This window comes from Euprymna scolopes, chromosome 32 (assembly GCF_053919585.1).
Source record: "Euprymna scolopes isolate OS-2025 chromosome 32, ASM5391958v1, whole genome shotgun sequence".
NCBI classification, from domain to species: Eukaryota; Metazoa; Mollusca; class Cephalopoda; order Sepiida; family Sepiolidae; genus Euprymna; species Euprymna scolopes.
The window spans coordinates 44049802-44076367 of record NC_136513.1 but is presented as its reverse complement, the minus strand read 5'-3'; positions in this window follow the sequence as shown (position 1 = coordinate 44076367).

Here is a 26566-nt window from a genome sequence, read left to right as displayed (position 1 = left end):
AGCATACTTTTTTTCTTAAAGGAAATGATTCAAAAGACCACCAGAAGAATTACTTCAGATTTAAAAACCAAGATAAAACACCACACTCGTCTAGCTGAAAACACTATCAATAATTCCCCCCACTCTTTATCTGTGCCTAAACCTAAACGTAGATTCCATGAACAAAGCTTCTTTCTTAGAACTGCACGCCTGTGGAATTGTCTTCCGTTTTCCTGCTTTCCGGCTGAGTACAATATGGTTATCTTCAAGTCTAATGTAAATAAGTTCTTGATGAGCCGTTCCATATAAGTTAACAAATTTACCAAATTTTCATTACTAATGATTACTATATTTTCCAATTTCTACTGTACACTGTTTAACCCTTATCCTTGAGTGGCCTCTTGGCCTTGATAATGTGGTGATGACTGTGTAAAAAAAACAAAACAAAACAAAATAAAACACACGTGGATTTACTTTCCAATTTCGAAACGGATTTAATAGGATTACCAGGAACAGATCCTTTCACACCCAATGTTGTCCTGTAGAGAGCCTACTCTTGATTCTATAAAATTACTTGTTTATTTGCTTGAATTAAAATTTAAAATGCAAAAGTCATGGACCACGGTTCAAATTGTGTCAGAAACATTTATTTAGAACGCGCCTCTATTCTACCAAAGAACTTAGTGTTTATTTTATACGCCGGCCCCTTCTGCTTGTATGGTGGTAAAAGTAATACATAAAAAATATGCTTCGACGGATGAGTATATTTTTTTTGTATTACTTGTAAGCACAAATTAATCCTGTTTTATTTTATAAACTAGTGGGGGTACCCGGCGTTGTCCGGATGTTTGGAGGTGTGTGTGTAAGGGGGAGTTAAGTAAAGAATAAGCGAAGCAATAACCCTGTTTAAATATTAAAAAAAATACGATGCTAAACTTCTTAAAAAAATCGGAAAAAGAAAAAGCAAAAATAAGGGGAAAAAATGACGAATGTGTTTGGAAAAACAAAAACAAAAAAACACAGCAAAAAGTGAAAAACAAAATGGGATAAATAACCTTTCGATTCGGTTAAGTCCATGGTGCGTTTCACCCAGTACAAAGCATAGAACGAAAAGGAACGTTAAAATCCCATTCCAGTTTTTTTTAAGCAACTACGAAGTAAAAAAAAACACAAACCGGTGTTCCTTCATAAGTGTCCCTTCTGAACGATCCCAGAAATGGTGTAAGTGGTGGCGGGGGAAGGAGGAATTAATTAGAGAGAAAAGATTTTACTACTTCCATTGATTTTAACCAATTGTGGCAGTTCACTCTCGGCAGAAAAAATATAGGAATCTACGATTATCGAGGAAGTGGAGAGGTAATATGCTTATAACACACCTCAGATATTGTGCTGCAGTTTGTGCATATTACATTCGCATGAAATGTCTTGATTTTTAATCCTATTAAGGGCAAAATCATAGGAGGAAAAATGAGTTCATTTTATATATATATATATATATATATATATATATATATATATATATATATATATATATAGGGAAGGGAGGGATAAGGATTTCTATTTCTCTCTTGTTTGTGCGTTAGCACGAATAAGAATCAGATCATTCTTTTAACATGATCAGCCACTTTAAGGTATTGTAATGGCCGAAAGCAGCTTTTCTGAAAGTCCAATGTTTAAACTCCTTGATTCGACATTCTCAGACAATGTGAGCTGGAATAAGTGAATAGATGTTGCTAGGTCTGCTGCAGAGAAGATAACTTCCCTATACTGGGCTAGAAAACTCTTCACATCTGCCAGTATCCTATATATGTGTACAAAGTCACTAGTCTCTAATGCATGAAGTAGTGTTGCTCCATCTAGGCTGGTGCACCAACCATGTATCTATTAGATAATGCAAAAAGCTTATCTGAGAGTTCAATGTACAAACTTCTTTGTTTGATAAGCGATGGAGCAGGATCTTGCCCTTGAAAAAATGAGAAAAGGTCAAGAAAAATACTTTAATTATGCTTAATTCAGGGAGATGAACGCTGAGCCTAGCCAAAATATAACCTCCCCCGATTATTTAAAAAATAAATAAATAGATAAAATAGAGTATTTTTAAGGAATATACAGCAAAAGGATTTAAATACTGATTCAGTTCCAGAAATGGCCGAAACAGTTTATAATTTGAAAGATATTTATTTTATTTATTTACTGATTTATTTTTTAAAATGCGAAAAATATTAAAACTTTGACGTAACCATTTGTATGCTTAGCGTTGTTTGTTTTTTGCATGAAAATTTTTTTTGTTTTATTTCGTGGCGTTCAACTCGTGAACTACTTCTGCTGTTTCAGGGACAGACTCGGGATTCTCCGTCAATATTCGAAATTGATTCCATTAAGTATTGAAATCCTCGAGATATCAATTCATGACCAGTATTGCAAATAGAAACTAAAAATTTGTACAAAAGTAAAGACAAAAAATTTAAGTCCCCCACTAACCCCAGATATGGTGCGTCATTAAAAGACCAAAGCTGTTGGGGAAGTTCTGTGTGTTCAAGCCTATCACTCCCCTCGTCTACATGGCAAACGATTGCAAGACAAACCTGTCAAGAAGAACGGCGTATTTTGATTGCTTGTAGTCCTCTGCTGACACTTGTAGAAATAAAAAAACAAAAGTCTCATTTTAACATTTAATAAAAATTTTATTATCTTCGTTAGTATGACTTGTAAGAATTTGAGTCAGTCATGGAATGGATCCAAGCGTATGGTCGAAGATGAAAAATTAGACAGACCTGTTGAAAAAAAGTTCATGGGTGTGGTGTGTTGAAGTTAGTAATAGAAGTGTGCATCAGGAAAGATTAGAGAGCTCTGTAGAAAGATGTAAGAGTTCAACTCTGTTCCGTCTGCCTGTTTCCCATCTGACTACAACTTGGATGTCTTCAAGTCCAACATTAACAAATTCCTAATGAACCGCCCCCTTAAGTAAACACTTCATCAAATCTCCACACTAACGTACTGTACTTGCAATAACCCTTATCCCTGAGTGGCTTCCGGGCCTTGATAAGTGGTGACCACCGTGTAAAAAAAAAAAAAAAAAAAAAAAATCTTGAAGTCTGTGTGCAGCAGTAGCCATGCTAGCTTATTTGTCTACTTGTTAACCCAGGGCCAAAGACTCAGGCGACGTTGCGCCCCAACAGAAGAGTGTGTTGTCAACGAGGGATGGGAAGAAAGGGAGAGAATGCTGTGTGCTTAACCTTTTATAAACTTTGTCACGTGATCAATTCACCTGAGTGATGGTCTTTGATTGGACAAGCCACAATCAGCAATGATGTTGTAAAACAAACATATTCAAAATATTCCGCCGCGAATATTTGCTTCTCCTGCTGTTACACACTGCAAAATATCCAGGGTTTGTCGATTCCGTTACTGATGAGAGCGCAAAGGATAAAATCTACATTTTACAACAGCAATCTGATAGTGAAATCTTAATACAAGGAATGGTAAGTTTTTACTTTAACTGCAACTCAACACTAACCTTTAAAATGATGAATTTTACAGGTTCTCTGGGCATGTTGAAAATAAATATCACATTCAAATTTGGGGTAGATAAGTAGTTTTCTGGATATTAAGACATTTTTCCAATGTATTACTTAGTGAATTTCAGTGGCTGTCGACACTCTTAACATAGAGAGGGGGTGTTTTGTAACACGCAAACACATTAGTACTTGTTCAGTTAGCAAAAATACATGGCTACGAATGAAACCATAAGGGGTTACATAGTAGATCAGGAAGAGAGTTTGACCCAGGATGGACCCCTGAGGGACTCCAGCATTAATATTATGAACTTCTGATTTCTACTCATCAACCACTACTCTGATGAACCTATTAGAAAGAAATGATTTAATAACTGAGAAGATAATTCCAGCTATACCATAGCTATATCTTGAGTGTGATTTTCACAACGTTTCGGCTAATATAACCTCCAACTTTCTTCAAGTGTAACTCGGGAATGTTTCTGTTAAACTAGGGAATTTGGACGGAATTTCGAGCGGAACCCTTTATTTGCTCCACAGTGGTAGCATGCTCTTGTTTCGTCAGCCATGACTGGGTAGATCCTAAGTAATTTGCAATTGTATTTTTCAGTCGTCCACTAAGGACTGACCCTTCAACCTTCAGGAGAATATCACTTTTTAAAATTGATTTTTTCCAAGTGCTCTAACCACTGCACCAAAGGTCATTGCGAACAATTCTACTCCATCGACCAAAACGTAGTGATGAGAACAGTAGTCCGATGAATCCAAATAATATGAATAACCAATCCCTATCTTAAAAATTTAGAAACGTCTTAATCAGTAAAGTTGTTGTTAAATGTTAGAATGAAACTCTTGTCTTTCTATTTTACAAAAGAAATCGATTTGTTCTAACTGTATTCAGCATTTATTAATTTAACGCGTCGACACACCGGTTCTCATTAGATCACTGAAGGTTATTCATATCGAACTTGGTCAGTACCAGATGGGTGACCATTTGGAAATATGAGGCTGCCCTGCAAACGATAGGGCGGTGACACCTCCATGCAAAAATAAATAAAAAGTAAATAAGTCGCCATCTCTCTTAACCAGAGCATACATGTAATTAGAGACTGTTTTGAAGTTAATATTCCCCAGAAACTTCCTCATTCAGGAAATGTTGACCCAACTGCCACAGGATGAGTGCTGCTGCATTCTGCAATAGTAGCAGGAAGATATTTTAAATTATTTATTACGCCCGTACTATTTACTGATTTTTCTTTGTTTTCTTTTTGTTTTTTTGTTTTTTCGTTTTTTTGTTTTTTTGTTTTTTCATACGGCTACAGAAACATATGGAGCTAAAATGACTTCAACTGAAATATTAAGTTTCCCTTCGAAAATTGTTTAACGCCTTCAATTTTTTGAGAGAACCCATTTTTTTTCTTTTTCTCCTATAGTATCCTTTAAAGGGAAGTAACCCTGAAAGTTATTTTGTAGTGACAAGGGAAGTAACTCTGTCTCGAAATTATTTTTATTAATTCTTTCTAAGTTTTCAAATGTTTTTATCAGAGCTTTTTAAATGTGAATTTATAATGGGCAAAAAACTATCGTTCGACCTTCTTTCAGTTTCATTTTTGCAATTAGAATTGCTGATAAATTTCAGTCGGTCTTCTTTTATTTCGTCGTTTATTCTGATGCCGATTTGATAAGTGTCGGCTTGTAGCAGATGACAAAGGTCAGTCGTAATGTCAGTGTAACAGTGTAAAACACCACTGTCGTTAAAAATAAACAAACAAAAAAAAAATTATGAAAGACGAGTGGTGAACCTTATGGGGCGCTGGTCCCTCCTTGTTGTATCAGGAATTAACATCAGTCAACCCGACAATCACAGAAAGGAAAATGGAATTGGGTGCAAGTGAAATGGGCCACTAGTAATCTTTTTTACTATAAAAATCTGAAAAAAATCTTTATAATGTACGTACTTTACTTGTCACTGCATGAAAATGTCATATTCCAAAAATCACGTAAATCGATCAAGTAGTTTTTTTTTTTTTATTTAAGAAAATCAAATATTATGAGAAATTTTATCGAAGAAAAACTTCCCACCATCTTGTTTTTTTGATACACTGCTAGTGACACCTGTTGGGAATATAAGATCGGCAAAGGGGCAGACAATAGACTTTCCACACTATAGAAAAAAAAACTTGGAAAATTAAGACATTTATAAGTTTTTGAGGATGTTGAAAACGAAAATAACGTTTAAAATTCCAGCAAACGAGTAGTTTCCAAGATATGAAGAATTTTACATAAATTGAGCACCCACACGTGTAAAACTTGAATTTAAGCCGCTGAAATACACATTTGCCGAATTTTTGTTGGAGGAGCCATCATTACGGTTGTAAAAAGCTATAGGGCTATACTTTGGATGCAATTCTATTTACATGTGCCTAGCCATTCATAGTTATCTTGTTTGTATACTTTTTGGCATACCATCCCTATATCCTTTTGCATTTCCAATGCTTTTTTATTCTTGTTAATTAGTATTTTTACTTACAGTCTTATTTTTAAACTTACATTCATGATAGTATTGTCTTTTTTAGGAGGCGGCTCATTGCCGCCTCCATTAGTAGCAGGTCGCTTCCTGCTGGGTTTTAGGTCTTTGGGTTTTGGGCCTTAGGAGTTGCCTCTTGGTCCTCCATCGGTTCTATATTACATAGAGAGTGCTACCACCTCTCTGATAAAACAGTTAGAGTATTATAAAGTTCTAAAATGTTCATACCTTCACTATTAAATTTTTCTTGGTTCATTCTTTGGCGTTTTGGCAAAGATTTGGCAATTTTTGATATTTATATTTATAATAGTTTGTGCATGAGGCAGCTTTTTTTCCCTCGGAATCCCTGTTATACCGTGCTTTTGAGTCAGCACGTGAGGCAGCCTTCTTTTTTCTGGTTCTTTGTTATAAAGAGCACGTGAGGCAGCTTTTTTCTCCTCAGAATCCCTGTTATACCGTGCTTTTGAGTCAGCACGTGAGGCAGCCTTCTTTTTTTCTGGTTCTTTGTTATAAAGAGCACGTGAGGCAGCTTTTTTCTCCTCAGAATCCCTGTTATACCGTGCTTTTGAGTCAGCACGTGAGGCAGCCTTCTTTTTTTCTGGTTCTTTGTTATAAAGAGCACGTGAGGCAGCTTTTTTCTCCTCAGAATCCCTGTTATACCGTGCTTTTGAGTCAGTACATGAGGCAGCCTTCTTTGCCTCAGGATTTGCATGATACTTAATTTTTATTATTTCAGTATTCTTTTTGCTCAGATAATACCTTGACTTTGTTTTTTTCATAGTCTATATTTCTCTGAGCTTTTTTACTACGTGCTGACTTTGGTATTTTTTATTAAATGTAAACATATAACACTTATGTGTATCTTACTATAATATCGCTTATCTTATAGCAAGACAACTCTCGTAGAATTGAGATACTGCCCCGTCACCAATAGTTAAAGTGTGGAACGGTATATACACCAATAGTGTAGTTGTTATCTTTATATGAAGTCCTAATCAGTGACAGTGTAAGGTTACTTGGTTAATTTATTGCAGTTTATTTTAGAAAACTTACTTGTTTTTATTAGTAGATTGTGTATAGTAGCCACAATATCTAGTTATTTTTGTGGCTAGGGCTTGGATTTTGATTCTTTTTGGTCAGCTTCCAGTGAGTTCTTAGAAGATGACTTTCTTGCAGTTTCTTTTGCGGTTAATTTAACTTATTTCCTTTGGCGTTTGGTGAGTTCTTAGAAGAACTGGTCTGATCTACTTTTCTTAGTGAGCGAAGAGATTCAGCTGCATTTAACAATGGTTGCTATAGTGTATTTTTGCGCATGCGTGAGAATTTCAAGTTTCCTCCTTATTTTTCAATAGTTTGACAGTAGTCATGTATCTTTCTGCCAAGAGCGACAGACGTCAGTGTTAGCCGTGATCGTCTAGAGGTTAGGACCCCACGTTGTGGCCGTGCTAACCTAGGTTCGAATCCTGGTCACAGCATTGACATTTTGTACATATTTTACAGTCCAAAATCTGAAGAATTATTTGTTTTTATAACATTGTTTTTTGACGTCGTACTTGCTGATAGGTTACTCTTATAACAATTTTGATCAACTGAGATAAATAATTCGTGGTTTCATTAACGCTGGTGGGTTACTGTTTAAAGAAAAAACCTTAACGTTCACCTCAAATATTCAGCGTCCAAGAAATATAGGCCACTGGCAAACTGGAACGTCTGTGAGCATCCAGTGTATTATTTGGAGCTGTCCCTTTTGAGAGAAGTTCCGTGTTCGAAGTGGTCTGTCTACATTGGGTATATAGTGTTTAAAACTTGTTATTACACGTAATCTTATTTAATTATGGAGTTAGCTAAAAAGCGATGGGTCACTGCACTTCTCCGTGTAAAGAGCAGTCGATTGATGCTTGAACTGTTGTCAGAGACCGTTCGTACACCGAGATACATCGTCTCAAAAGAAAGAAGAAAGCAGAAGAAGAAAGAAGAAAGAAGAAAGAAGAACAATTGGCCATTTTTGTACCCTTTTTTTTTTTTGCTCTCTTTTGACATTTTAACCGACGTTCTGACACTCGCTGGATTCGTAAGACGCTTCTCTGTAAGAATATGTGCTTTTTGAAACTTATAAGTTGATTTTAGTTAAGATTTGGATAGTTTTGTTTTGTAGGCGTATATAGGCGTGTATAGGCCATCCCTATATAGAGAGTGCTACCGCCTCTCTGATATATATATATATATATATATATATATATATATATATATATATATATATATACTGCCATGGATACCCAACGTTGCCAGGGTCGATATAAAGTTCGATTTGGCCACACCTGCTATACTGAGAATATTTATCAGTTTTTCATTATTATATGTCAACTGCATCATTACCCCAACAAAAATTTCAAAAATAAAAGAACGAATGAAAACGCGAAAATGTAATCCTCCCCCATCCCCCTGAAAAAAGTATGTGACAAACTTTCCACTAGATATTTCGGCAGAAGGGGTATATTGAGCACCTTTTTATGACTATATTCCAGTTTAAGCAAATTTCTTTTATGCTACCTCAGTCTATAAAGATTTGTGTTTACGGTTTGTTGCAATGAAAACAAACTGTAAATAATTCAGTTTCAAAAACACCAAAGTAAAATTTGTGTTAACCGAAATACACGTTTTTATGTTTTAAAAATGATAAGTTATGACTTATCGCGTTATTAAAAGAAAAAACAAATTAGCAGTTATGATATAAAAAAAATGTGAAGAAAAACTGGTAAAAAAAAAACGTAAATGAAAGTTTTTGTCTATTTTTGTTTTAAATAAAGAATCGTAGTTGAATTGGATTGTTTGTTTATTTTAAAATAAAAATCCACTAAACCACAACGTTAACTGCGAAAGCACGGAAATTATTTTATTTAAACTAATTCCAAAAAATAATGCTTGAAAGTTTTTACTTTTAATATCCATCGAAAAAGAAAACAAAAACAAAAAGAACAAAGTTCGCGCCCAGGGGAAATAACTCAAACCGGTTTATAAAAAAAATCGATGTCACTAAAAATAAATTAAGTAAAATATGTTATCAATATAAATCAAATTTAAATAATAAACTTAAATATAACACTTAAAACACTTAAAACAATTCTCTCACTATAAACAATAACTAACACACCGCTATATATAATAAAATCGATTTTCCTTAATGTAATATGCAAATGACGCCACCTCTTAATTGTATATTTTGCAAGAATCATACTACGTATAGGAATGAATAAAACATTAGAGTAATGGACCTTTTGTATATTTTGTATATATCAATCAAATTTTGAACAAACAAATAAATAAACAGGAATACGAATTTATATATATATATATATATATATATATATATATATATATATATAAAATTCATTGGAATAAAAAAAAGGCAAAAGAACTGAATAACTTGTTGCTTCACGAGGTAAAAGAGAACAACAAAAATATATGCGACAGTTCCTTTGGAAGTCGAGCACCTGTCAAACATTTCCATATAAGCAAGAACCTAATAATTTTGTCCACACGACCCGACACGATCCCAAACAACACCGTCGATTCAAACCAGAATATCTCCATTGATTCAATATGACATGATCCCGAACAGCATGGTTGATTTGAACCCAAACACCTCCGTTCAATTCAATACAACACGATCCTGAATAACTCCGTCTATTTGATACAACATGATCCTGAAAAACTCCGTCGATTCGAACCCAAACATATCTGACGATTCGACACGATCCCGAACAGTTCCATTGATTCGAACCCGAAAACCTCCGTTGATTCAACATGACACAGTCCTGAACAAGACTATTGATTTGAACTCAAACACCTCCGACAATTCGACACAACACAATCCCAAACAACTCCGTCTAGTCGACACCACACGATTCTGAATAACTCTGTTGATTCAAATTCGAACGCCTCCGACGAGATGACACGATCTCGAATGCAATGACTCAACATGGGACATTACGAGAGTAACCTTCGGAGTTTGTATTTATTTGCTTCCCCACTGACCAAATTAAGCACAAGGGCGTTTTTTAATGTGGAGAGATTGAACTCATTTTCGCCGTAGGTAGGCCCAACTTGAGCACTTCCGTGCATGCTCGTCACATAACTCACATAAGTAATCCTATTAATTGAAGATTTTAAGAATCAACCACTTCTCTAGACGAATTCATAATTAAAGGATACTCCAACTTAACATCTAAATCTGACCCCCAAGATCGCCATGGGCATGGAATATGTGCCTACATTAAAGATGGCTTTCCATGTGGTATAAATATCTCCAGAGAAGACCCTAATTTACCTTATATGTACTTCCGGGTTGCACTAGCTTACACCACTGCATTTATATTTGCCCTCTATCGCCCCCGCAACAGTGGGGTTACTATCTTTAAGAGCATATCTGAGAAAATTGACCACATCCTGTCTGCTCATCCTTTGGCTAACATTCACATTTGCGGTGACTTCAATATCCATAATGTGGAATGGCTGACCCACTCAAATAAAACTGATGACGAGGGGAGGTTTTGTCATGATTTTGCCATTGCCTATGACATCACTCAGATTGTTCACGAACCCACTCGTGTGCCCGATACACCCGGTCAATATGCAAGCCTTCTAGACCTTTTTCTCACAACTTCCCCTGAGCTGTGTTCATATTCCGTTCTATCTCCTCTGGGATCCTCTGACCACTCCGTTGTATCAGTTAAGATAAAAATGAAATGTAATAAGTCTTCAGACGTACCCCTCCACCGTACTGTATATCAATACTCTATGGCTGACTGGGATAGCTTCCATACATTTATATCTGACCTACCTCTGTATTCCATGTCTAAAAAGGATGTGTCCTCTATAGTATCAGACCTGACCGAATGGTTAAATGTAGGTATAGACCAATTCATACCATCCAACAATTCCAACAAAAACCTAACAGCCAGCCATGGTTCTCCCCTGAATGTGCTGCTGCAATCGCGCACAGAAATCACTTTTTCCATAACTACCAACATAATAGGTGTACTGAGACTAAAACTGCTTTCAGGACTGCCAGCAACCACTGTAAAAGAGTAATAAAACATGCAAGAGAGCTATATGCTCAGTCTGTTAAATCCAAAGTAGCTGAGCAGCAGCTTGGTTCCCACCAGTTCTGGCAAATAGCAAACAGGATCTTGGACAGAAGCGTGCATTCTATCCTAACTATCATCAATGGGCCTGAGGTCATCTCATCAGCATCAGACAAGGCCAGACTATTTGCCAAGAACTTTGCAGCTAATTCTACCCTATGCAACAATGACCATCAACTCCCTGTATTTCCTCCTATAACAGACAACACGCTATGCAACTTACAAAGCTAATCAAGAACCTTGATTCCAGTAAAGCAACTGGCCCTGACGGCATTCCAGTTATAGTGCTGAAAAAGCTCCAACCAGAACTTTCCCCCATACTTACAAAACTGTTTAAGTGTTGCCTTAAGGAGAAGTGCTTTCCAACACCCTGGCAAACCTCATCAGTATGCCCTGTATTTAAGAATTCAGGTGATAAGTCATCTCCCTCTCAGTACAGACCAATAAGTCTCCTAAGTTGTTGGAATCCATATTAAATAAAAAAGTAGTCAACCAGCTCAACAGAAACAACCTTCTTAGTGACATGCAATATGGTTTCCGCTCTGCAAGATCTACAGCAGATGTGCTAACGGTTATATCACATAGGATTAGTGAATCTCTTGACAAAGGTTTCCTTTCCAGGACAATTGCTCTTGACATATCGAAGGCCTTCGATAAGGTATGGCATAAGGGCTTACTTCACAAGATTTCCAGCTACGGTATAGCTGGAAATATTTTCTCAATCATTAAATCATTTCTCTCTGATAGGTTCATAAGAGTAGTGATTGATGGGCAGAAATCAGAGGCCCACAGTATTAATGCTGGAGTCCCCCAGGGGTTCATCCTGGGCCCAACTCTCTTCCTGATGTACATCAATGATCTCCCAAAACACATACTTAAATCATTTGTTGACATCTATGCTGATGATACGACCATCTATGGCAACACATCAAAGGCAATAAATGACAAAGTTCTCTCTAATTCTCTCTCCTCTGATCTTGAGCACGTGGTACAATGGGGGAAGAGGTGGCTGGTCACTTTTAATGTATCCAAAACCAAGCTTCTACATTTACATCATCAACGCTCTGATCCCCATATGGCATCAATTGAAATGGATGGCTCTCATCTTGGGGAGGCTCCATGTTTTGACAAGCTTCTGGGTTTGACCTTTACTCCTGATCTGAAATGGAACACATACATCAAATCTGTTGCCAGGGATGCTGGGAAAATGGTGGGATCTACCGCTCCAGAAGATATCTCACTACTGATGCAATTCTCTATCTATATAAAAGCCAAGTATGACCAAGGATTGAGTACTGCTGCCACATCTGGGCAGGAGCTGCTAAAAACAGCCTATCCTGCCTTGACAAAGTACAAAATAGACTTCGTGGTTTAATGAGGGATGCACTTTTCTCTTCCCTGCAACCTCTCTCTCACAGAAGAGACGTTGCAAGCCTGTGTTTGTTTTATCGTTATTTCCATGGCAGGTGCTCGTCTGAGCTCCAATCCCTCGTCCCCCCTCGCTAATCTTTCACGAGAAACACCCATCTGGCTGAAACTACTGTCAATAATTTCCCCCACTCTCTATCTGTGCCTAAATTCAAACGTAGATTCCACGAGCAAAGCTTCTTTCTTAGAACTGCATGCCAGTGGAACTCTCTGCCGCTTGCCTGTTTCCCACCTGACTACAACTTGGACGTCTTCAAGTCCAACATAAACAAACTCCTGACAAACCGCCCCCTTAAGTAAGACACTCTATCAAAACCCCCAATACTAATGATTACTACAATACTATCTCATTGATTACTGTACACGCAATAACCCTTATCCATGAGTGGCTTTTGGGCCTTGATAAGTGGTGACCCCCCATGAAAAAAAAAAAAAAATCAACGAATATCTATATGCAAGAATATTTACACTTATTAAAATATGAGTGATTGTTTCTTAGTATTTTTCTCAGCATGAAATTATCTGAAGATTAATTACAGTGTGATTAAAATGTAGTACAAATCTGACCTTGTACAACATCGAGATGTGATTCGAACGAATACTAAAACGTAAATGGTTCTAATTGCTTACCCTCCTTCTTTCTCCACTTCGTTTTGATATGCTCTCTTCGTCACCTTCTAAAGCCAACAACTTTTAACATGGTGTTAAATCAGACAATGTTCAACCAAGCGAAATCGTTCAAAACACTCAAAAGTAACACCTATAAGTGAATGTAGTAAGCTAGGGCGCACTTTAAAATTCCTATAAGACCTGATCAAGAAAATAAGTTTTAGAGAGACTCCACCAGCCGGCCAAATGAAAGAAACCTAAAAAGCTTTGCTTATCACTCTATGCTGTGCATTTGGGCTGGGGTAGCAAGGTGAATAAACTCAGTGATTCACATACCAGCTTCAACTAACGCACATCTATACAATACTAATAAGAACAAAGATAAACGCACACAAATACACAATACCACGCTGCCCAATACTTACATATGCATATTCACTGTATGAATATATTGACTTGTGACTATAATTCACTCAACTCCTTCGCACAAACTTGTGTTGTACTATGAACATTTTCATTATGGAAAATGATTTTCATTTTACTAGCAGTGCGCCTGGCATTGCTCGGTTGTATAATATGCTTAAATATGATGGTTCCTGGCAACTGATTTTATGATTGTAATACTGTTGCTGGTGATGTTTATCATTATCAAGTGTTGGCAGGCAGGGTTAGAAAAATTGATGCTGCTACTGGTCCACAGTCATCACCATGGTGAGGAGTGATTTTTGAGATGAGGATTGGTTATTCATATTATTTTGATTCATCGAACTACTGTTCTCATCTTGAGTGTGATTTTCACAACGTTTCGGTCGATATAACCTACGAAAGGGCTGATATAACCTCTGAAAGGGCTGTCTCAATGTCACCCGATTAGTCTGCAGATGGAGAGCTGCATGAAATCTCTGACACATGCACCAAAGCTACTGTTAACGGCGGTGTTTGGCCACAAATAAACTTATTTTACTGTCAGTTGTTGAATTTGCTTGATATATTCAAGACGTCTGTACGGGCTTTCCCTCCCGACTTCAACCTGGATGTCTTCAAGTCCAACACAAACAAATTCCTAATGAACTGCCCCCTTAAGTAATGGCACTTTATTAATTCCCCAATACTATTACTACACTATCCCATTGATTACTGTACACACAATAACCCTTATCCCCGAGTGGCCCTTGGGCCTTGATAAGTGGTGACCTCCATGTAAAAAAAAAAATATATATATATATATTCAAGACGTCTGTACGGGCTTCTGTATTTAATTTACTCCTGCAACGAAAATATGTGACACAAAGTTGAAATGTACAGAGGATGAGTTAGCACATGTGAGACGGTACACTCCCACCCCTTAAAAATTATCTGAGCAGCCCAATTGAATATACAACATCAGAAAGAAAATGTGCCGACGTCATTTTCCGATGAGGGCTCATCAAGTAGTTAGCTATACGCTAACTACTTCCCAGAGCTAAAAGGCAATACCTGAGATGATGGAATTCCAAGAACTGAGCAAAATAAACCTCACAATCCACAGAAAAAATAAAAGCCGTTTATTCAATTTAAAAAAAAATGTTTCAGCCAATGCCAGTAAGCGCAGGTGAAACCTGATCAAATTCCACGGAATCTTTCACGTTTTTTTCTAATGACTGGAAATACTTGATGCTTCGCCAAGGCTATCAAGGGTATTTTTTTATCGTGACGCCATCACTAGATGGGTTGCCTACTACGGCTTAGGAGAGACCCATCTACTCTCGAGAGAAGGATAAACTGCACCAGTTTCCCAATCTGGTATTTTTACCTCGCTTTCTCAAATGGTCACCCATCTGGTATTGGCCAGGCTCAATTCAATTCAATTATTCATTTAATTGGACTAATATTGTCCATCTACACCTGAAATTTCTGCTGATAGCGTTCAATCAATTCATCTGATCAATGTCATCCTACCCAATATCCCAAAATGCCGTCCGTCCGCACATCGGCTTTCTTTTGATTTCAAGTAGTCAATTGATTTCATCATTGTCGTCCATCTACATCTCAGCCTCGTTCTGGTTGGGGGGTGGGGGTTTAGTCAATTTATTTGATCAATGTCGTCCTAACACACCTCGGCCTTATTTTGAATTCGTTTTGTCAATTAATTTCATGAATGTCATCCGTCTATATATCGGCCTTCTTATTATGGTATTCAGTCAATTAATTTTTATCAATATTGTTCGTCGACACATTGTAATCTTACTGGTGTCGTTTACTCAATTAATTCCATCAATGTTGTGCTTCCGCATCTCATGTTTAATAATTCATTGATTTGACTAATGTCGACCGTCTAAAACTTGGCCTTATTTTGTTTTCAGTCAAATGTTTTGTTCAATGTCGTATATCTATAACGTTTTTGAATTTTTGAGATGAGGATTGGTTATTCATATTATTTGGATTCATCGAACTACTGTTCTCATCTTGAGTGTGATTTTCACAACGTTTCGGTCGATATAACCTCCGACATTCTTCAGGTCTATCTTGTCGAACTTGGAAATGTTTCTGTCGAACTCGGGAATTTGGACAGAATTTCGAGTGGAACCCTTTGTTTACTTCACAGGGGTAGCATGCTCTTGTTCCATCAGCCATGACTGGATAGAGGTTCTAAGTAATTATATATCAATACTTTAGTCTTGTGATGTCGTTAGTCAATTTATTTTTATCAATGTTTCCGACCACAGCTCAACTTTATTGTTGCAGTAGTCAGCGTTAACATTCTGACTACTGGACCAACAAACAAATTCAATATTTCTTTTTACTATTTTTCTACCCCAAACAAGGCACAATGTCACTAAATCGTAAGGGCAACTATTTGGGATCAGATTTGCAGGGATATTATGTAGGAAGTTTGGCAGCAAGATGTCTGTTAACATTTCATGTGAACTTCTGCATGTCAGTACAGTCAGGGAAACAGGAACCGGAAGGAATTCCAAAATCTAGCAGTTCAAAGGAAAAAGCTATTTGAGTAGAAGGCTTTACAGCATCTAGGGATCTCTACAGTGTAGAGTGGGATTTTACTGTTTTTCTGGTTTGTCCATGTGGTACTAGTGCTTTTGAGTTTGTCTGAGCACTTACCATTTACGTACTTGTAAAACAGACACAGGGATGCCGCATTTTAGTGATGGGACAGAGGTTTGAGTTTGGCCGGCGGCAGAGACTAGTGACAGATGCAAGAATATTTCATGCATGGGTGAATAAACTTCTAGCATGGTAGAGGGAGCCCACCTTATTTGCAGCAGCCTTGGCAATTACATCAATATATTTGTTCCAATTTATGTTGCTTGTGAATGTTAAGCTTGGTGCTATGAATAGAATGAACAGGATTTCTCGCACTTTTGGGAACTTTAGCTCTTTTAACAGGTTCCGATCCATCATTTATAGGTTCTTCTTCGTCACCTTATAATTTGCAACTGTAACAGCAAAAGTTTTCAGTAGGCTAGCAAAAGGCACCGATCCTGAAATGTTGTTTCCCAGATGTGAAGATCAAATCCGGTGTTTTTTAGGGTGAATTTGAGTTGGTCCTTATATCGCAGTAGAGGGCGGCCGATAGGTCTTTTTCCTGTGGCTAGCTCCGAGTACAGGGTTTGTTGAGGGAGTCTGTTTTCATCCATTCTGAGGATATGCCCCAACCAACGGAGTCTGTGCCTCATGGTGGTGGCCTCAATACTGCAGCTGTTTGCTCTCTCAAAAACGCTTGTGTTGGTTACATAGTCATACCATTTGATGTTCAGTGTAGCTTTTTGTTGGTGGAATTTTTCGAGTTTAATGAGATCACTTTGGTATATAGTCCAGGTCTCACACCCATACAGAAGTGTAGGTATACCAATCGCATGGTATACCATGAGTTTAGTTTTTATTGAAAGATGTTTATTATTGAAGATGTGCTTCGTCAGTTTACCGAAAGCTCCATAGGCGAGGCCAATTCGGCTTTCTATTTCATTCTCATATAAGCACTTTCCCGATATTATGCTATCGAGTTATGGAAAGTGATCTACTTGCTCAAGAGGAGTGTTATTTATGTGAATGCTTACGTCCTATAAGATAGTATTGGGTACTGGTTGTACTAACACTTTGTTTCTTACCAATATTAACAGAGAGTCCGAAGCGATGGTAGGCTGCTGTGAAGTTGTTTATGGATCTCTGGATGTCTTCCTTGGAATGGCTCAGGACCATGTTGTCATCTGCATATTGGAGCTCTGTGATGTGTTGGAATTTCACAAGGCTTTGAGATTTTAGTCTAGCAGGCTTGAAAAGTCCCCCATCATAACGGTACTTAATGTCCACCCCCGGGTTATTTGGGGGAAGTTCGTGCAGCATTACAGCAAGATATAAGGAAAAGAGGGTAGGTGCAAGAACACAACCTTGTTTTAGTCCACAAGTAACTGGAAACCTTTTGTTTCCTTGCCTTGGTGCGATACATATCCTGACATGCCTTCATGCAGTTCCTGGATACGTTCTACAAAGTGGATTGGGCAACCAAATTGCTTGAGAACTTTCCACATTGCATCTCTTGGAACGCTATAGAATGCTTTTTTCAGGTTATAAAATACTTTCTCCTGCAGCTGTCTCACACAGAAAATCATATCTATTGTTCCCCGATAGGTACGGAAGCTGCACTGAGATTCTGGGAGGACAGATTCCATGACTTGCAGCAAGCGATTCAGTAGTATGAGGGCAAAGATTTTTCCCATTATGGACAAAAGGGCAATCCCACGGTAATTGGCACATGATTTTCGATCACCCTTTTTGAAGATGGTTACTATTACTGCGTTTTTCAGATCCTTTGGTACTTGACGTTCTTCCCACATTTTAAGAATGAGAGTGAACAGTCTTGTTTTCAGATGTTGTTCACCATGGTGGATAAGTTCGAAGGGGATATTATCAGGCCCTGGGGCTTTATTTACTTTCATTTGCTCCATCGCAATTAGAAATTCTGTAAATGATGGTGGTGCATTCATTCATAATTGCGTTGGGTACTTTGGGACCATTTTGAGAAAGTCCTCATCTGCAGAAGATTCTTTATTAAGTAGAGTGGCAAAATGCTCCCTCCAATGATCCAGAATTGATTGTGGATCGTTGAGGATGGTAGCATTGTCTACTGCAAGGAGTATTCCGATGGAAGATCTGATTGGGCCAAAAATTTGTTTTACACCAGCATGGAAATTTCTAAGGTCGTGGGCTTCTGCAAAACCCTCCAATTCTAAAGCTTTCAGCTGCCACCATTTGTTTTCTAGTTCCTGTAATTTTGATTGACACTGTTTTATGCGGTTTCTGTACATGTTGGTTTTATGCCGGCTTCGAGGGTTTTGTTCATGAGCATGGCAAGCGTTTATCTTTTCTTGAATGAGTTGATTAATTTCAGCACAGTTTTCATCAAACCAGTCTTGATTTTTCTTTTTCTTTAAACCGACTGTGACTTTGGCTGATTCATTAATGATCTTACTGATTGACAACCATTCTTCTTCCAGGTTGCAAGAATTGGTTGGGTTTATACAAAGTTGTTGTTCGATGGTGTGTTGGTATTTTGTTTTTACCTCTGTAAGGTGAAGTTTTGAGAGGTTATATTTTTTCCGAGGTTGCTGTTTTAATTCAAATTTGGGCTTCTTTCTGGTGGTATATTTAGCACGTGTGATGACCAGACGGTGGTCAGTCCAACAGTCATCTACACTTAGTGCTGATTTAGTGATATGGATATCCTTTTTATCTTTCTGGCTGACGATGACATAGTCTAGAAGGTGCCAATGCTGAGATCGAGGATGTTTCCACGTGGTCTTAAATCTATTTGGGAGCTGGAACTGAGTGTTGGTAATGAATAACTCCAATTCTGAGCAAAGTCCTAACAGCAGGCGGCCGTTTGAGTTGCATTTACCGAGTCCATGCTTCCCAATGACAGAGTTCCAGAGTTTATGGTCTTTCCCCACTCTCGCGTTAAAGTCGCCCAGCAGCATTAATTCATCGCATGGTGGGGCTCTGGTTATAAGCTTGACAAGCTGGTGGTAGAATTCTCGTTTCACTTCACTGTCGATATCTAGGGTTGGTGCAAATGACAGTAATGAAGTTATCAGAAGGCAGTGGGACTCTAAGAGACATAAGTCTCTCATTTACAGCTGTTGGTGTGAGCTGATGATCATGCACGATATGTGACTTTATAGCAAAGCCAACCCCGTGTATTCTTTTATATATATATATATATATATATATATATATATATATATATATATATATATATATATATATATATGTTACCGTTTTATCTGTAAAGTCTGATGAAATTATCGGATCGTTGATACGATTTGGTAACTGAAACATGTGTAACTAAGCAGATAAAACGGCAATAAAAATATATATTTGCTCTGCAATAGTATTGAGCACACTTTTCAGATTTTCACTAATTACCATTTTGCCTATATATATATATATAATCATTATAGTAAATAATTATATATATATACATATACATATATATATACATATATATATATATATATATATATATATATATATATATATATATATATATATGATAAAATAAAATATTAATGAAAATAATATTTCTCCTAACAGTCATTCTAACACTAACAACACTCATTATCCCCTCCAAAACAGTCCTCGTACAATCATTGTCCCACCCTTTGTTGAACACTATGAACAAAATTCAAACTATTTCCCTAAAACAAATCAGCAAATTAATATTAATTTCAGACCTCGAGCTTTTAATAAAGTACATACATATATCGGCGCTACTTCGACATTAATTAAGAAAAGAATATCAAACCACATTTCATCTTTTAACAACCATAATTCTAATAATAACCAAGGAACTTCTCTAACAACTTTAATTAAAAAACTTAATTCTAATAATACCCCTCCTCAATCAAATGGATTATCATAAAAAAAGTTAAATCTTATACGCCAGACTCTAAGTCATGTCGCCTCTGCACAACCGAAGCTATAACTATAATTACTTCCCTCAAAGTAACAATATAATAAATTCTAAAAACGAACTGATCTCTTTCTGTAAACATAAGTTCAAATTTAATTATAGTAATTTTGAAATTACATAGCTATTACTTAAACCTTTCAGATATATATAATTTTTCTGTAACATTATCGTTTTTTGTACATACTTTCTTAATACTTTATAACTTAATAATCCTTTATTTTAATATTTTATGTCTTCTATGTTTAGCCGGTTTTTTATCTGCAATTTCCGTTTCAGTGTTTAAATATTCCTATCTATCAAATATATCAATCTACCTACACATTCATATCCTGGATGTATATATACTTATATTTTACTATATGCATTTACTTACATACTTACTTGCTTTATCCGGAATTTGCAGATACCGGCCATCCTCTCCTCTTATTTTTTTGTGTGTGTGTCTTTTAATAATCTCTGCAGATATTTTCTTAAGTAATATCTTGTACATTTCATTTGACCACTTTTTTGTCTTTTTTGTCCAATAATTTTGGCGCCTTTTAACGTCATCTTGTCTGGGTCATTTTGACATTTGCATTTTGACATTTTTCACCCCTTCTTCTTCAAGTTTTTTTCTCTTTTCTTCTTCTTCACTCATTTTTCTTAATTATGCCTTGTCTCGGCAGCCGAGTCTAATGCATATCTTATTTTTCTCTTAATAATATTATTGGAATTCTTCCCCCTTTTCCTTGTACCTATTTGTGAATTATTCCACGGATTTCGGCCTTTTGGATTATTTTGGACCATCTTCTAATTATGCGATTCCCTTGGATTTTACTTGTGCGAATAGAAATTTAACTAACTTTCTTTGATTTGCATTTTTGGATTTTACCGTCATTGGATACTTTACCTTTTACCAGACTATCCATTCACGTGAAATCACCTTTTTCTTCTTCGCCCTATTCCCTCTGATTTACTTTTTGTTATCAAGTCAGATCTTTGACTTACTTGTAGTTTCATCAAATACTTTTGCAAGCAAAATCCGATCCCGCATTTTGCTAAATCCTACCCTCTGATGGAAAGGAAAGTATTTCTTCGAAACTCCGCGGATTAAGGACTATCAACTTATTTAGTGTTTCCTTTTCAAATTAAATATGTTTTTAACTCTTTTTCAAAGTGTTTTTTAACATGTTTTATTAACTATTTTAACTCTTTTTCAAAATGTTTTTTAACATGTTTTATTAAGTATCTGCTCTTATATATATATATATATATATATATATATATATATATATATATATATATATAAAGAAAATAATTCATTGGATTCCAAAGACAAGATTTTTTTCCGTTTATAATTTGTTTATTATTTTCTTAAGGTTCTCATAAATGGACCTGAGGTAATCTCGTCAGCATCAGACAAAGCCAAACTCTTTGCCAAGAACTTTGCAGCTAATTCTAACCTTTGCGACAAAGGCTACCAACCTCCAATATTTCCTCCCGTATCAGAAAACATGCTATGTGATATACAAATATCTGTATGTGATGTTGACAAGCTAATCAAGACCCTTGATTCCAGTAAAGCAACCGGCCCTGACGGTATTCCAGTTGTGGTACTCAAAAGACTTCAACCAGAAATTGCGCCCATCCTTACAAAACCGTTTAAACGTTGTCTTAAGGAGAATTGCTTCCCAGCACCCTGGAAAATCTCATCAGTATGCCCTGTATTTAAGAATTCAGGTGATCGCTCATCTCCCTCACAGTACAGGCCAATAAGTCTCCTGTGCGTCATGAGTAAGTTGCTGGAATCTGTGTTAAATAGAGAAGTAATCAATCATCTCAGCAAAAATAATCTTCTTAGTGACATGCAATATGGTTTCCGTTCTGCTAGATCTACAGCAGATGTGCTTACAGTTATATCTCATAGGATTAGTGAATCTCTCGATGGAGGCTACCTTTCTAGGGCAATTGCTCTTAACATATCAAAGGCTTTTGATAGCGTATGGCATAAAGGTTTACTTCACAAGATCTCCAGCTACGGTATAGCTGGAAATGTCTTCTCAATTATTAAATCATTTCTCTCTGATAGGTTCATAAGAGTAGTAGTTGATAGTCAGAAGTCAGAAGCTCTTAGTATTAATGCTGGAGTCGTGCAGGGGTCCATCTTGGGCCCAAATCTCTTCCTGATCTATATTAATGATCTTCCAAATCACATCCTTACATCATTCGTTGACATCTATGCTGATGACACTACTATCTATGGTAGCACATCTAAGACTGTAAATGACCAAGTTCTCTCTGATTCTCTCTCCTCTGATCTTGAGCAAGTGGTACAATGGGGAAAGAGGTGGCTTGTTACTTTTAATGCATCTAAAACCAAGCTTTTATCTTTACATCATCAACGCTCTGATCCCCATCTGGCATCAATTGAAATGAATGGCTCTCATCTTGGGGAGGCGTCATGTTTTGACAAGCTTCTTGGCTTGACCTTTACTCCTAATCTTAAATGGAACACATACATTAAATCTGTTGCCAAGGCCGCTGGAAAAATGGTGGGATCTTTCTATCGATCCAGTAGATATCTCACTGCTAATGCAATTCTCTATCTATATAAGAGCCAGGTACGTCCAAAGATGGAGTACTGTTGCCACATCTGGGCAGGAGCTGCTAGAAAAGACTTATCCTACCTTGATAGAGTTCAAAATAGACTTTGTAGCCTTGTAGGGGATGTCCTTTTCTCCTCCCTGCAACCTCTTTCTCAGAGAAGAGATGTTGCAAGTTTGTCTCTGCTTTATCGTTATTTTCATGGAAAGTGTTCGACTGAGCTCCATTTTATGATCCCTCCTCGCCAAACTTTCACAAGAAACACCCGTCTAGCAGAAAACACTATCACTAATTTCCCCCACTCTTTATCAGTGCCTAAACCTAAACATAGGTTCCATGAGCAAAGCTTCTCTCTTAGAACTGCACGCCTATGGAATTGTCTTCCGTTTTCCTGCTTTCCGGCTGACTACAATATGGTTGTGTTCAAGTCTAACATAAACAAGTTTTTGATGAGCCGTTCTATATAAGTTAACAAATTTACCGAATCTCCATTACTAACAGTTACTATATTGTCCAATTTCTACTGTACACTCTTTAACCCTTATCCTCGAGTGACTTCTTGGCCTTGATAAGTGGTGATGCCTATGTAAAAAAAAATGTTTTTTTGTAATTTGTGTTAGAAATAAATAATCAACACGACAATAAACCGTATTATTTTACTGTGTACGTTTTCAGTGTCGCAATTGCTTTGTATTTTTTGTGTTTAAATTAAAAGATATATCAAAATTTGAATTTAACTTTAAGTATTATGTTATCGGTTAAGTGCACATTTACCTGTAAGTATGGCAAACCACTTATAATTCAATGGTTGTAAGATTTCTTTTTCAAAAATAAGCAATTATAAACAGAACGACTTATAGAAATCTATCTATATTCTTTTTTTTTTCTGTTATGTCATAAAAAACTATTTTCTTTGCGTCACAAGTGTCACGCTCATACATTAATTCCATAGCTAATATAACATACTGACCCTATATATATATATATATATATATATATATATATATATATATATATATATATATATATATATATATATATATAAATCTTAATGTCTTTCACAACGCTATACCCCCTTTGCTTTTTTTAATTTCCAACGACTTTTTCCGTTTCTGAAATGGACCAGGGTCATACATTTCATTACATCAAAAATATTTTTTAAAATAATTGTACTGATGTTTTGTTTTGTTAATTTCATTCATCCAGAGGAAGTCTTGCAATAAAGACAGAACGTTGATGAAGACATACCTTGGTTTGTTCCTTTTTTATCTATCTATTTCGTCAGAATACTATTTCCATTATTCTCATCATATATATATACATATATATATATATATATATATATATATATATATATATATATATATATATATATATATATATATATATATATATATATATAGTCTTGGAAGTTTCTTTAAAAGCTTTAAAACTATATATATATAAGCCTTTGTAACCTTTGTAACGTTAATTATTGAGCACCCTATATATATATATATATATATATATATATATATATATATCCCTGAAACAGTGTTTCATGGTAAACAACTGATGATCCCTTAAAATATAAATTATTACTGGCACTATAGTGAATTCAATAGAGCAAGTTGATGAAGTGATCGCAGGTGATTGAATGACTTACTGACTAGATGGTTTTCTAACGAATGATAAAAAAATTTGTTTTGTATAGTTTTAAAGGTTAAAAACTTCTCAGACTGTGTGTGTGTGCGCGCGCGCGTGTGTGTGTGTTTAAATTACACTGTCGAAAGCTTTCAAACATAATACTATCCAAGGTACATAATGTTGTACGATTTTTTTTTTAATTCATTTCTTTTCAGGTTATTTAATGCCGAATCCAGTGATTTTGAAGAAAAGTTTTTAATAGAATATATTTGTTGTTTTCAAGTCGGTTTCTATTTAACCCATAGTTGGGACCCTAACAGGTACTACCACTCCGGGTCAGAGTGGATCTGGGAGCAATGGCAATTAAAGGGTGGCTCCACACTCCCCAAAGCCCACAAGCTGGGGCCTCACCACTGGATATAGTTTAAGGTCATCTCCAGGAACACAAGAAGAAGAAGAAGAAGAAGAAGAAGAAGAGGAGGAGGGCAGGTGATAATGTTTACCTGATCAAGTAATATGGCAAGTTAATTGTATGTGTGTGTGTGTGTGTGTGTGTGTGTGTGTGTGTGTGTGTGTGTGTGTGTGTGTGTGTGTGTGTGTGTGTGTGTGTGTGTGTAATTTGACGTGAATTAATTCTCGGGCAAAAATAAAGCAAGAAAAAGAGAACTTTGAGGTCTTAATTATTTTGCTATAAAAACCCGACACTCAAGTATTTGACTCATGCGTATATTCTTAGCTCTTTGCTATTATCAGAAGATTAATGATTGGCAGATGACTAATATTATTCCACTGGTAAATCATAGTTCGATATCTTACCATCTATACATATCTACCCATTTAGACCAGGACTAGCATTCCCGGGATTGAATGAGGGTCAACGAATGTTCATCACTTTTATTGTCATTGAAATCAGTGAAACCGCCTTTTTGTCAATCAAATTGATTGATTGCGTGCTCTAATTAGGGACCCACAGTAGTGCATCTGTAGGAAGCTTCACAAGACAGACAATCGACTTTGAAAAAAAAAAATGGCAAAACCCTATTTTTTCTTAAACACACAAGTGGCCAAAATTGGTGCTCATTACACCTTAAATTATTATAGAAATGTGACCCCCCCATTTTTTAAAACTAATATTTGTTCATATCATGGAAACTACTCGTTTTCTGTAATTGTAAATGTTATTTTTGTTTTCAGTGTCCCCAAAAACCTATAAATGTGTTAAATTTAAAGGATTTTTTCTAGAGGGTGGAAAGCTGATTGTCTGCCCTTGTTGATCCCACATTCCCGACATTCCCGACATTCCCAAGAGTTGCTAGCAGCTTATCATTCGAAAGGAAAGATGGCATCAAGTAATTCTTCCATAAAACGTGTCATAATATTTGATTTTCTTAAATAAAAATAAAAACTACTTGATCGAGTTACGTGATTTTTGGAATATGACATCTTCGTGCGGTGACAGGTACATACATCATAAAGATTTTTAAAGTTTTTTCTTGAAAAAATGTTTTTTTATAGCCCCCCCCCCCCAACTCTAGATGAGCACTGATATACATCAAGCATTTTTTCAGACGGGAAATGATGTTCAACATGCGAAACCTCTTATGCGCTTTGAAGCTGGTAAGTTTTCGTTTTTGTCTCTATTGATATAGCAGAATTTCAAACTGAACTCTTTATTTAATCTATGAAGTTAGATTGTCCTCGTTCTGTCAACCATAAACAGAAATATGTACAGAGAATGACAATTTTTTGTATGTTGAGCCAAATGAGATGGGATACATTTATTGTGGATATCCATTGAGTTTATAATTTGGCACCGATTAAAAAAACCCTTCTTGACAATATTGTATGCCATAATTAAATCTCCTTGCATCCCGTTTGGTTGAAGTAAGGACAGATTTAGTGAAGGCAGTATTAATTGACCAGGTTTTGCAGCCGTAGAGAAAGATCTATCAAACGCTTTTTCGGATGGGAAATGGGTGCCCAATATGCGAAACGTCTCATCTCATGCTCTTTGATGCTGGTAAGTTTTCGTTTTCATCTCCGTTGCTCTACAAGAGAATTCCAAACTGAATTCTTTATTTAATCCATGGAGGTAGATTATCCTTGTTCTTTCAACCATGACCAAACAGAAGAATTAAGTAATTTATGCTTTATTCTTAGTTATTATCGCCTGTAGTGAAACTTGAAC